Source organism: Motacilla alba, chromosome 5, assembly GCF_015832195.1.
Source record: "Motacilla alba alba isolate MOTALB_02 chromosome 5, Motacilla_alba_V1.0_pri, whole genome shotgun sequence".
Classification (NCBI taxonomy): Eukaryota; Metazoa; Chordata; class Aves; order Passeriformes; family Motacillidae; genus Motacilla; species Motacilla alba.
Genome location: NC_052020.1, coordinates 13,191,810 through 13,204,584, shown reverse-complemented (window position 1 = coordinate 13,204,584; position 12,775 = coordinate 13,191,810). Strand labels below are relative to the sequence as shown.

General features: G+C 37.8%; 1 protein-coding gene across 6 annotated transcripts in view; it reads left to right on the top strand.

The window, feature by feature from the left end:
- The window catches only part of PLEKHA7 (pleckstrin homology domain containing A7), a 146,357-nt gene that overhangs the window by 14,377 nt on the left and 119,205 nt on the right, over nt 1-12,775 (top strand). The window contains exons 1-2 of one of the 6 annotated variants that reach the window (XM_038139898.1): nt 2,333-8,768; nt 8,871-9,049. The exons of 4 other annotated variants lie outside the window; for them this stretch is intronic. The gene's annotated coding sequence lies outside the window, so the exon portion shown is untranslated. Of the gene's footprint in view, nt 1-2,332; nt 8,769-8,795; nt 9,050-12,775 lie in introns of those variants that run through there. One more of the 6 variants, XM_038139897.1, reaches the window with a different exon arrangement.

Below are 12,775 nucleotides of genomic sequence, written 5' to 3'. Positions count from 1 at the left end.
TATTCCTGAAGCTCAAGCAGGTCAAAGACTGTCTACTGGAAGATTTTTCGGTATCTGATGCTGGACAAATAGATCTTCTGAGAGGTGAGCACTTGCCATCTTCATAAAAACATGATAAATACTAAGTGATACAAATTGCTTTGAGGAAATATTTCTGTATTGGCTATTTTTTAATGCTAGGGAAAAATACTTACATCTCTTTCAAAAGCTTTATAAAATGGTAGGAGCTATTCTGTCCCAAGTCTTTCCTGGAGCTCATGCTGTTTCAGTTGGGTCAGTCAAAAATTTGCAGTAAACTTTCAGCTTTATAGATGTTTTTATGTTCGTTTTCCTTCAGCTTCAATGTGTGGATCTTTACCATTGTTTGGGATAAAGACTCAATTAACTAACTCAATTTTCAAGTAGACCATAGTAACTCTGAAGTTTTTAATGTTTTTTTTGTTATTATTTTTAAAAGTAGTTAGTCATGAGGAGAACTAGTTGCTTGTCAACAGATCTGACAAGTAGAGGAAGGAGTTTGTACCTAATCTGAAATGCAGCAGGAAAGGAATGCCCATCAAAGCTTTCCAGCTCTTAGGTTGATATCCCCCTCCCCCATCAGTGTTCAAAACAGTTTCTGCAGGGCATGAAAAACAGGTTTTTATTTATGTAATGTTTCTCTGCAAATAAACTTTAAAAATACTAAAAGAATGACAGATTTTAGAGATTATGAGTTTTGAAAAGCAGTAATTTGAATGCTTGGAAGAAAGGCACACTAGCTCACTTAAATGGGCTGCTGATTAGTATGTTTTTGATAATAATGTGGGTTTTTTTTTTTAATATAGGCTTCTTAGATTGCCGGCTAAATAAGCTTATCTTAAATGTCACAGCTGCCTTTTTAAAGTTGCCTGGTGTAAGGATATCCTGTATCATTTGATACCTTAACTGCTCGGAGTAGCTGTAAACTGAGGAACCTGCAATTGTCCCCTGAATTCTTGCCTTGTAGCTGATGGGGAAGTGCTCCTTGTTGCAAGAAAAGTGAAATACCTGTGACCTGTGCAATCGATACCATTTGTTGAAACATGCATGCACTAAGTGATGTTGTAAATGACAGACGTTCCTATTGTTCAGCTGCTCAGGGATTATGAGGAGTTATTTCCTGCAGGGATTGGGAAATTGTGCTCTCTGCCTAAATGGGGAGGCTGGTGCTCTGGAGAGGAGACTTGCAGAGTCAAGATGGGTGGGTACAGAGACTGAGAACTTCGTTCCAGAATCAGGAGAGAGGGACTAAGAGAGCTGCAGACATCTTGGGCCAGCACTCAGGTTAGTGATCTGGGATGAATTATGGAGAGAGGACCTTTCTGTTTTGATATGCCTGAGGAAGGCTGGTTGAGTAGGAAGCCTACTACTGATTGGAAACTTAATCTTTTCCAGTCTTAGGTGTGGCTTAACAACCATTCTGAGGTAATAAGGACACTTGTGATGGCTTTTTCTCTCCTTCCCCAACCCATCTCACTCCTTTTATGTGGGTGTGTACACACATAGGTCTATTACTTACATTCTGTAAGCGCTGCAGGAGAACTACATACAGCTGTGTGAAAAATGACAGCTTTTAATAGGTTGGGATCTTGACCAGAAAAGTGGTTTGTAGATCTTCCTATGGCTTGGTTTTACTCAGTGGCTCATGGTAAACTTTAGCAAGATCAGGATGTAGAAAATAGACCCAAGTGAGGATAACTCTGGAAGGAAATATTGATTTATTGGTTTCAGAAGTGATGAAAAGCTCAGTTGTATTTAAGAAGAAAAAGCCTGTTGAACTGTTCCACCTGGAAGAATGCAGCCTAATGGCTTTTGATTTGAGAATCTTTACTGCAAGTGCTGGGTGAGCAAAGTGTTGAAAAATATCTCAATCCAGCTGGTTCCCCCTGTTGTCATGTTGGTTGCTAAACTCTGTCACCATAATCCTGCATGGTTTCTGAGCTGCCTGAGTAACTTTGCAGTGTGGCTGGCAGGGCTTTGTCGAGAGGAATCTGCTCTGGTGTTCATTGCCAGCCATTGCTGTGTTTCCATAACCATTTTTAAGGTGTTCTGTTGTCTGGGGGGCCCAGACCACTACAAATACAGCGTGTGCATCCTGCTCTTTGTGGGGAGACTTCTATCTCAGCTACATACAAGCCAAGTTTTGAGAAAAAGCTCACTGACTCATGTCAAAAGAGGTTTAACTCTTTTGAGTTTACATCCGTGCTCTTACAGATTAAGATTAAGTAACCTAGCGATTTCACTGAGTATTAAACAGTAACTTCATTTTTAAATGATTTGGTTTTATGACAAGTGTTTAAAAAAAGTTCTTGGAACTTCAGCTGAAAACTTTGAAAATGCCTTTGTAAAAGCCAAACGTGGATGGCTTTTGTGTGAAAAGAAGAAGTGTCAGATACTCAAATAATTAAAATACCTTCTGTTCTAAAGTTGTCTTAATATTTTAACTAAAATTTAAACTAAAATTTTGTCTTAATATTTTAACTAAATGTGCTTGATTGAGGGTTTGTAATAGGTTGTAAAACTGTTTTGTGGTGGTCTTTTTTTCTTGGTTTTTTTTTAAATATTGCACTGAGGCAAAGGACCAAAAATGCAATTTTTTTTTCTGTCTCAGACATAACACTTTCAAACCTGCCTGTTCTTTGTGCTGTGCAGTGCTGTGGGTGCTGCTGCCAGCTCCATCTGAGCACTTGGAAGGAGCTCACCTTGGTGAGTGTGACCTTGCTGAGGGCTGCTGCAGGTGAGCTGGCAGCTGCAATAAGATATTCCTGTGCCTCCACACAACTGCTTCCTGCTTGGGCTGTGCTTTGGGGAAAACAGAGCAACACCTCTCGCTGCAGACTGTTCAGAAAGGAGCAGCATGAGGGACCCAAGCTGTCGGGGACTGTCCTCAGGAATAAAAGGAATAATTTGGGAGGCTGCCAGAACTGCCATTGGTTGAGGAGATGCAGCCAAGAGAGTGATGTGTTAAAGAATGTGCTCTGTGCTGTATTGGAGGCTCAGGATGGGAGAGGCTCCTCCTCATCACTGGGCATCAGGATTTTAGTGCTTGTGGAGGGTTGACTTCAGTTTAAAGGGTCTCTTAATGGGTTTTTTCCTTTTTTTTTTGTTTGCTTGCAAATGAACCACTGCTTTTAATATCATTTTGGCAGGCTGAGAGCTAGAGAAGCAGCAAAAATATTACCTGTGTGAAAGATGCTGCTTCCAAGTAAGGGAATTGAAGCTATTGCAGCCACATTTCTGTCAACAGAAAAATGTGTACTGTGCTGGCTTTGCTCCAGGAGAGAAAAATCTCTTGACTGTAGTGGTCTATCAGTTGTTCCACTCACAGTCAGTGGTACATCTAAGAATTAATGGTCTGAGGTTGGAAATTGGAAATTGTTGCCTATTGTTGAGGGTGTTGAAATTGTTTTTACACGTATTCCTTAATAAAGAGTTTCAAGCAGCACAAAAACTCCCCTTTCAGGAATCTGCTAAAGTGACAGTACAGAGAGCAGCTTTCCCCAGGAATTGGATTATGCTCAGATTTATAGGAGGGCCAGATGTACTCACTACTTAGATTAACACTCAAAAAAAAAACTTAAAGAGCCACATAGAGAAACTGGGTTCAAGCATTCATTCAAGCTCTGAATGATACATGCAGTTTTAGTTTACTTTATTACCTGCTTTCCTTATCTCATTTGAGTTTCAAAACAAGCCCTGAGTCGTACATTCTTGTTCTAAAAGCTAAGTTTGGAGACCCGAGGGCCGGCTCTGCAGGGTTCTGCTGTGCCACAAGAGGGCATTTTTTGGTGCCAACTTTTTGCAACTGTTAAGGAATAAATCTACTTTTTAAATGTCTCACTTTGGATTAATTGGTCTTGAAAAGCACTTGAAATGATGCATCTTTTCTCTAAACTCCTTAGTTTCATAACTAAGAGCAGCTTTAGATCTTTGTTTTCCTAGATAACATGGGATTTTTGAATGATTTCTGTAATTACATAAAGAATGAGAATTCAGAGTAGAATTGCAGAACATCTGGAGTTTTGTGTCTGATGAAGTTTATTTAAATGATCTGTCTAGTATTGATTACAAGGAATTAAGTTGGACACTGAAGAAAATAACGATGCCAGAACTGTTTTTCCTTTTAGGACCAGTAACTAAAAATAATGTGGTTTGGTGTGGGAGATTGTGATAATAAGAACAGAGTATCCTTCTCTTCTGCTTACATGGAATATGAGGCCAGTAAAAACAGGGGCAGTGCACTATAAACACAGCAACATACAGTACTTTGAATATTGCAAGATATCATTATGCAAACACTTCACAGAGTTTGCATTTAATCACCAAAGATCAGCACTATTGTAAGTGGCAGGAAAAAACATTGCCATTTAACCCTTTGCAGTGGGATGAGCCACTGCTTTTTTCTGGAAGAGCTGAGGCTGTTGCTGCTCCTTGTGCATGGGGGTGTCTGCTGGGTTTGCTCCATGGTGTGTCTGGGATGTGTGTGTGCACTTGCAATACAAGTTTTTGTATTTCAAAAAGTCCAAGCTGAAATACATCTGGTTTTCAGCATTCCTCGGGAAGTGTGGCTGCAAGGAAGAGCATCTAAGCCAGATGAATTGTTCTGGCAGGTTTGGGTTGCTCTGCCAGCTCGACTAATCTTCAGGGGCTTTCCGATCTCACTGAAATCAAAACATGATTGTGGTAGGATTTTGTTGGTTTGTTTTTTAAAATATGGGGATTTGAACTTTGCAAAACCTCGCTTGTGCTCTGTGCTCTTGGGTTGGTGGGCCAAACTTGGGATATGGAGGCATTAGCCAATACTAGAAGAACAGCATTGAGGGCTTGGAAAGTTGACACCAAATTTGTGTGCAGCAAAAATTGGCTGGATAGTTTTAATGTGATTTTTTTTTTGCTTCACCAAATTCATGTTTAGAATTAAAAAACCCTTATTTTTTTAAAATAACTAACCTGTGCATTATTAAATATAAAGATAATAAATTATCTCTGTCCATAAAAGCTGAAGTTAGGAAAAGACCTTTAGCTTTATTTACTTCGTTCACTTGGTATTTTTTCTCCAGTTCATAAATCAAATTTGTACTGAAATTGTGCCTTTGAAAGTTAGTGAGTGGTGTGCTCTGCCTCAGGAAAACAGACTAGCTGTGCTTTTGTCATTTGGTTCTGCTGCATCTCTGCATGATTATTTGGAGGATGTCTGAAGCCTTTTGAGTACTTCTTGTGGAGGGGTATTTTGGCATCAGTGATTTTTAAACATCAGTTAAATGACTTACTTGTAATAATGCTATCCACTTATATTTGACATGGTCAATTATGAAAACCAGGAATTATTCTGCTGATATAGTTTTCTATGGGGAATTTTTTAAATTGTGCTGTTTATTTTTCCTGAAATTTATGTGCTTTTGCCTATGATGTGCCTGTTTTTATGGCTTGCTTGCTAATAATTGGATTATTCTATTACTTGGTTTGGTTTTATTTGTTTTGGAGTTTCTTTCTCCTTTAAAAGAAAATCTACTTTATTGGCTTTAAAAAAGAAGTTTGTGAAAACCTTCTTGTAATGCATGTGCTTTGAAAGAGGAGGTGGCAAACTAAGTGTGTGCTGACAGAAAGGATAATCTTAATATTGCATTTAAAAACCCCCAACCAGCTGGGTTCTGTAGTGCTCCTGTGTCTTCTAACAACTTCATTTTGAGGCTGTTACAGAATTTGTGTATTTTTGCAATGAGAAGATGCATGTGCTGGTAACTCCTATTGTTTACTCTTAAGGAATAGTGTTTCAGTCATTAAAAAGAGTTTATTAAGACTAGAATGGCAATTAAAAACCTCTAACGTATGTCTCTCTCTAAGTCTTCTTTAGTGTGTTTCTGTATAGAAATGCAAAAATAACTAGTTCCAGACTAAAGGCCTATTCTTTTCACAGTGCTGAGGGTTACAATAAAAAATGTAGACAGCTGCTGGAGATTTGGGTTTATAGATGCTTTTAGAGAGATTCTGTTGAATGAATAAAGGCTGATAAAGTGTTTGCAGTCTTTGGCTAGCCCTGCTTGGATTCTTAAAGCCTGCTCATATAAGAAGTGCTGGCATAATTGACACCAAGTAATTATTGTTTTGAAAGTCTTAATTGGGGCTTGGCTTGGATTACTCATGAAATCTTTGTTGTTTTCCTCTATAAATTCTGCTATAAATTGGTGTTGAACTGCAGGGGAAATTGGTAGAAGTCCAAAGGTAGACCCCTGTGCAACAAATGTGCTTGCCTGCAGATACATACATGACTTGAAACCCATACATACTGCCAATAAAACATCTTTCAAAAACCTTTTTCTTATCATCTATAGTCTGGGAAGTATGACAAGTTATGCTAGCTGAATTTAAAAACAAACATACCCTCCCTCTTCCCACACATGCACGTGTGGAAATGACAGGACTTAACATTTGCATCAGCACAGAAGTTGCAGAAGTTGTGCTCATACACAAGTGAGGTAAAAATGATACTGGATTTGTGGAAAATAAGCATTAAATATCTTGTCAGAGGGCATGATTTGGATGGGAAGGTTTTACAGAGATGCTGCTGGTATAGTAAATATTCTAGTGGAGAGCTATCCAGCAAATCAAGGAGTAGATTCCAGGCAAATTCCAGTAAAACATTATTGTTACTTTAAATTGTTAAAGTTCTTGGATCCTATGATAAAGGGCCTGTTGTGGTGTAAAGTATTTGTAGTCAGCCTTACTCAAACACAACAACAATTGCTTTTGTTCATACATGTGATGTAAATGGCAGTTTTCAACTTTTTTATGATTTCTGGTGCCTTCAGAAGTTTTGGTAAATAGTATCTTCAGTTAAGATGATTGGTTATTGAATAGCCTGGATATTTTTTATAATAGTTTTCTATTTATACACTAGAATAAAAATACTTGTTTGAAATATTTTAAACCATAAATGCTTTGTTTGTTTTTGAACAAACAAAACAAACATTAGAACAGTGAAGGTCATGTTTATGGGCCGCCCAAGAAATTTTTTGCTTTTTTTGCAGTTCATAACAGGAGAGGCAAAGAGTTAGTGGAGGGATGCAGTTGTATATATATAATGTTTGGACATAATCTTTTCCAAGGATGGTTAGGAGATTACTCAGTTGTATACTGGTCAGTAAATTAAGTCTCCACTTCTGTGATTGCTGAATTACTTGGTGTGGAAAAAATACAGTAGTTATCAAAACAGTGTATCATTACAGGGTATAACTAGAGCATGTCTGCTGGGTGGTTTAAAGCCAGGGCCAAATCCTGGGAATGTTAATTTGGCCAGGATGCACATGTGCATACTTGCAGGGCTTTTCAGTATGTCATGTGCCGCCATTCTGTTGCAGACAAAATTGTTTGGTGTAGAGAATACAGTACCTCAGCATAGGCATCTGTACTTTTGTAAAATCCTCTGTGTGTGACATTCCAGGAATTTGAAAAGGACAAAGGAAGGGGGAGTACACTTTTAGTGAAGCTGGAGAGAATGTGTGTTTGACTGGAACCAAGCATCTGTGCATGTATTCCTTAAATGTATGAATGGTTTGCAATTGCGCAAAGTACTAGAACAAAACCAGAACAATAGCACCACACATATTAAAGCTTTGCTTGTTTATAAAGTCTCTCCTGCAACTATTTAATAACTAGGGGAATAATGAAGTTATTAAAACAAATAGGAGTTGTTTTTCCTATCAGTCAGCACATGCAATTGGTTGTTTTCTACTTCATCTCTGCATCACTTATTATAACTGGTATGAAATCAGGTGTCTGTACTGTCCCTGTGCTGGTTATATACACTGTTATAAGTGTGGGCAGATACATTTAATGCTTGTTTCACTCATGGTTTTTATGAGAGGGGGAATCTTGAAATATAACAGATGATGTCTGACTTGGTTAATGAATGTAAAGGTTATTTTGTGATGATGCAGCTGGTGACCTTGAAGATTGCCTTTTTAGAAAATGAAATTTCTTCAGCAGTTAATGTTCAAACTTGTCGCCCATTTTGGGGCATTTGTTGAGGGCTTTTTTTTTTAAGCTACATGATGAAATTAGATGATATATTATGTGTTCACAGTTTCAAATCTTACTAGAGCTGGTCTTCTGTTAGTACTTAAAAAGATCAAAATTATGTAGCTGAGGTACCCAAAGTAAGAAAATAGTTGTTGCTGTTTATTTCTGAACAATCTAATAACCATACGTGTTTCTTAGGTGGTTAAATTCTAGCCTAAAACTTCGTAGATATACATGCATTTAATTTTGTGTGGAAGATTTAGGTAAACCATCCTGCTGTGGTTTGGGTTAGTACACCTGGGCATGTTTGTCCTGCCTTACCTCTTCTGAAGTCAGTGCAGAGTACTTGTTGCCTTGAGCATGAGGATTTGCTAGGTCTGTGTAATTGTCAGAGTAGCTGAGGTTTTGTGTGACCATAAATTCAGTTGCATCATGTGAACATAATTAACTCTCATTATGTGTGCCTCATAAGTTCCATTCAGTTATCTGAGTTGTCATCAGCTGAAGAAGTGGTGGAGGTCTTGTGCTCACCAGCCACGCAGAAGAAATGCAGGAATGTGTAAACAGTTGTGTGGTTTGTGCTGGGGAGGGCTGGACCTCAGGGGCTGGCGTGGAGTAGCACTTCAGGACAAGGAGCTGAGAGCCCAGCAAGGACAGAACAAGTATCAGCAAGTCGGAACAGCATTGGTTGAAGCTGCACACAGGATGAAAGACACAGGAACTGTCATAGGGTAAAGGAGTAGGATGGTGTATGGCATTTTCTCCTATTAATTCTGCAGCTATGGATGTGCCCATTGCTCTCCTAAAATGATTGGTTAATCCTGTTTAACTAGAAGTTCAAGCTGGCAGTTTGAGAGCCTCACATCTTGCTTGTAGCCGAGCTCCTGAATTTGGAACTACACTTCTGAGATGCCATGACCTTCACCTCCAGCGAGTCCTCCTTGCTTGTGGTGTTTTGCCAGAATGTGCATCATCCTTGCTGATGGGTTTTCTACCAAAGTACCCATAAATAGTGAGTATTAGCAAATATATGAAAAGACAGGAGGCAAAAATTGTGTGTGAAATAGGGGATAAAGTTGAGGGATGAATGGTACTTGCACACTAGTAAATTAGCCTACTTAGAAGATTTGCTGGTTGATAAATAATAAAAGGCTTGATTCTGTCAGCTTTAAATCTCACACCTTGACTTTTTCCAGAAACTTTCTGTTCTCTGAGGTAAATTCACAGTATCTGTCTTTATTGTTTCCTTTTATATGAGCTTTTAACAATAGCCTTTCAAGTAAGCTGAGTGTGCTGACAGGTGTGAGAAGTACTCATAAGTGAAATTTTAATGGATGGAAAATGAGGAATGTTAAATAATGGGTCACTCAAATAGTGTTAAGGAAAATCTAAATGTCTTGAAAATTAATGTAGTTACAATCTCATAAACCCCAGGCTTGTCACAGATTCATTTTTGCATGCTGTTACATTCCTGACATGCATTTCTCCTCTTCTGCAGTTTAACTTTTTCTGAAGTATGCTAGGGAATGTATTAAAAGTGGGAAAGCTGGGCTGTCAGAGTTGTGCATTTTAAAACAGGGTACTTTGATTAAAGAAACATGATTTCTGTTTGTATAGAAAATATTGTACTTTGACATAGCCAGACATTTTGATAAAGAGTTGAGTTTTCAGGCTGTGTAGAAATTATAGCAAAGCCTGTGGTTACTGGTATAGTTCTGGAAGTGGAAAAAGGGACAGAAAGGTCAAAAATGAGAAGCGTCTTAAAAGCAGTATTTTGCTGTTTTTAACTACACTTTGGTCAGTTTTCATTCTTTCTTTCATATGTTTATATGCATCTCTTTGTTTGAAAAATAAAGTGGAAGTGGGAGGTATACAGGATAAGATTTATTAATCGTGTAGAACATTTGTTACTCTCTAATTTGTTTCTTGTTTGGTTTTTTTTTTCCCTGTTGTTCTGTTTCAGGTTGGCTTTTCCCCCGTCTCACTACCTTCAGATTACTTGTCTGCTTCTCACCCAGATTTTTTGATTGATAATGTTTTAAACAATCTCATTCCAAACTGGTTACATTTAGTCATCTTTTCCTTCAGTGTGATGACTAAATGTTGTAAGTTGGGGTTTTTTCTTGTTGTTTTTTTCCCCCAAACTTTAAAGTTTGAATTAACTCCTCTAAGTACTATGGACGACTTTGTTATAGTCAGAATCAAATGTCCAAATTATAATTCAGTGTCCAAATTATAATTACACTCTCTCCGCGTGTATTTCAAAGTTACACAGTGTGCAGTGCCTTCCTTTTAAAAATCATTTCCAAACCGGAGTCCTGCTGCACATGGTTTCTGTGCTCCCTGCTGATCCAGGACAAGCTGCAGTCCTGCCTTAGAAAATGGATAAAGGCTCCTTGGCTAGACTTTCTTGTGATACCAATTCAGCCATTTAAATGTGCTTTTTGCTTTGGCATAGATTGCTTCTAATGGTGTTCGCCTCCTTTATGTTCTAGGCTATTCGTAATGTAATCTTATCCTGAAGGCTCCAATCTAAAGTTACTCTTTTCAGTATCTCTGTATTCCTGTTTCTGCAAATTTCTTTCCTGGCACCAACTGTGTTTGCAAAGAATGCTGTGATAGCACTTGCTGAACAGCATTTAAAATATATATTTAATTTTAATTTTTTGTGTTATATATGCAAGTTTTATGAGAGAGAAACTTCCAGGTATTCAGTAAAAGTTGTACAATTCTATTTGTATCTCAATAAATAGTGTGTGACTTGAGGGTATTCAGCAGTATGCTGCTCTTGGCTGAAGAACAATAGCTATTCATTTAATAAATTACTTTGGTAGTTAATATTTTAGCTTATAAATCTTTTCAGTACAGTCTTAGAATGAACAGAAGTATTGGCAGAATATATATAAAAATATGTAATATGTATATAAATACAAGTATATGTGTGTACTTGTATATAAAGTCATATGGTACAGTTATATTTTAAAATGTAATCTATACAATTAATTCAAAAATTATTTTCTGTCCTGTCTATTAAAAAGTTTTACATTCAGAAACATTTTTACAGTAGCATTCATAAATACAAGTGCAAATAATTTAGATGTTTTTAAATTGCCCTGTAGTTTATTTAATGACAAAAAGCAAAGTCTTCATAAAGATTTAAGTGGGATTGGTTTTAAGTGTGCTTTTACATTGTTGACTGTTACTTCAGTAGTTACTTCAGTAGGCAGAACCTACTTCAGAAAGGTTCTGCCTTTTAGCAGCTGTCATTCCTTGTGCTATTTCTTTCACTAATATTATGTTTAAAGGCACTTTTATGTGGGTTATTTTCTAAAATGGTCTTTACTAGAATGCTGAAATCATGTTTTTAGTAGAATTATGAGTTTTCTTACCCCGTAAGAGGGATGGCACTGGCTGTCTCTAGGAGCCTTGTGTCCTGATATGACCGTGTGATGTCAGCTGCCAAAGGATAAGTGTGCAAAACAAAGTGTTCTAAAATCCATGCTATTGTCAAACCTTAGTTTTGTGGGGACTCGGTTATTTTGTGGTTGCCCAGCTGTCAAGTGTGGCTTGACACCCTTGGCTCTTCTTTGAAGCCATCAGCTAGAAATCATACACAGATTTACTTCTTGTCTAGCTGTAGGTAACTTGGGGATGGCTCCTGAGAAAGTCACTTTTGGGTTCACGTATAGGGAATGGAATGTCATTTCCAGGGCTACTTCATGGATCTTGACATCTGAAATAGATCAGGCGACTTGTTCCCCCAAATTTCCTTCCTTTCCACTGTGAAATGCAGAGGACTGCAATGCAGTGACTGGCTCAGCAATTGATGCTTAGAGATACAAGAATGTGTTTTCTGTGGAAGCTTAATGTGCAGCTGCTTTCTACCAATTCACTGTGCAGCTGTGGTACCTGGTTGATGCTGGGTCTTTTGGAGCAGGGCTAGAAAAGTCACTTACTTGGGTAAGGAACTTTCCTTAAATGCTTTCAACAAAGATCCTGAAATTAATACCTACATGTTAGCTGCTGTCCGTGTTGATTTGGGTCCAGAGAGGAGAGTTCTCTCCTTGCTATGCAGTATTTTCAGCTTTCTACCAGTTCTGGGACTGATGGAATAACAAGTATTTATAAAAGAAAACAGTAACGCTGTCTTTCTTGAAATCCATATTATTATTTCAGAACGGATTCTGTGGTGTAACATTTCATGGGTTTTTCTTATATAGTGTAGATACTTTGGGATTAAACAAAGTTTGGATTTTAAATAGAGTCTGAACACAGACTCACATATCTTGCTATTTTTCTGTGTTCAGTTTGGCCCTCAAATGTTTTCTGCCTGCCTATAATTAAGTAGGTCACCAAAGACATGGTTTTGCTTCTCATTTGTTACAATAGCTGTTGTGAGCTTTCAGATTTCTAACAGTTAACAAACTACTGTCTGCAGGAGTATCTAAGTGAAAGACAAAGAACTGGAGTCGTCTAAGTCAGAAAATCCATGAATAAATCATTAAGGGTACTGCAGTACCTATTTTGAAGGTTATATTATTTAAAAAAGTATTCATTTTCCCCCCTTCATTTCATTAGATGTGCACCTTTTTTAGGTTATAAAATGTATGGGGAGAAGAGCCGAGACTTTTTTTTTAAGAAAACAAAGTGACTTTGGGTAGTTTTGTACCTTTGTCTTCTGTATGGTACCATTTCTCAAGTCCCCTCACTCCATCACAGCCATGTGCCTTGTGTATTC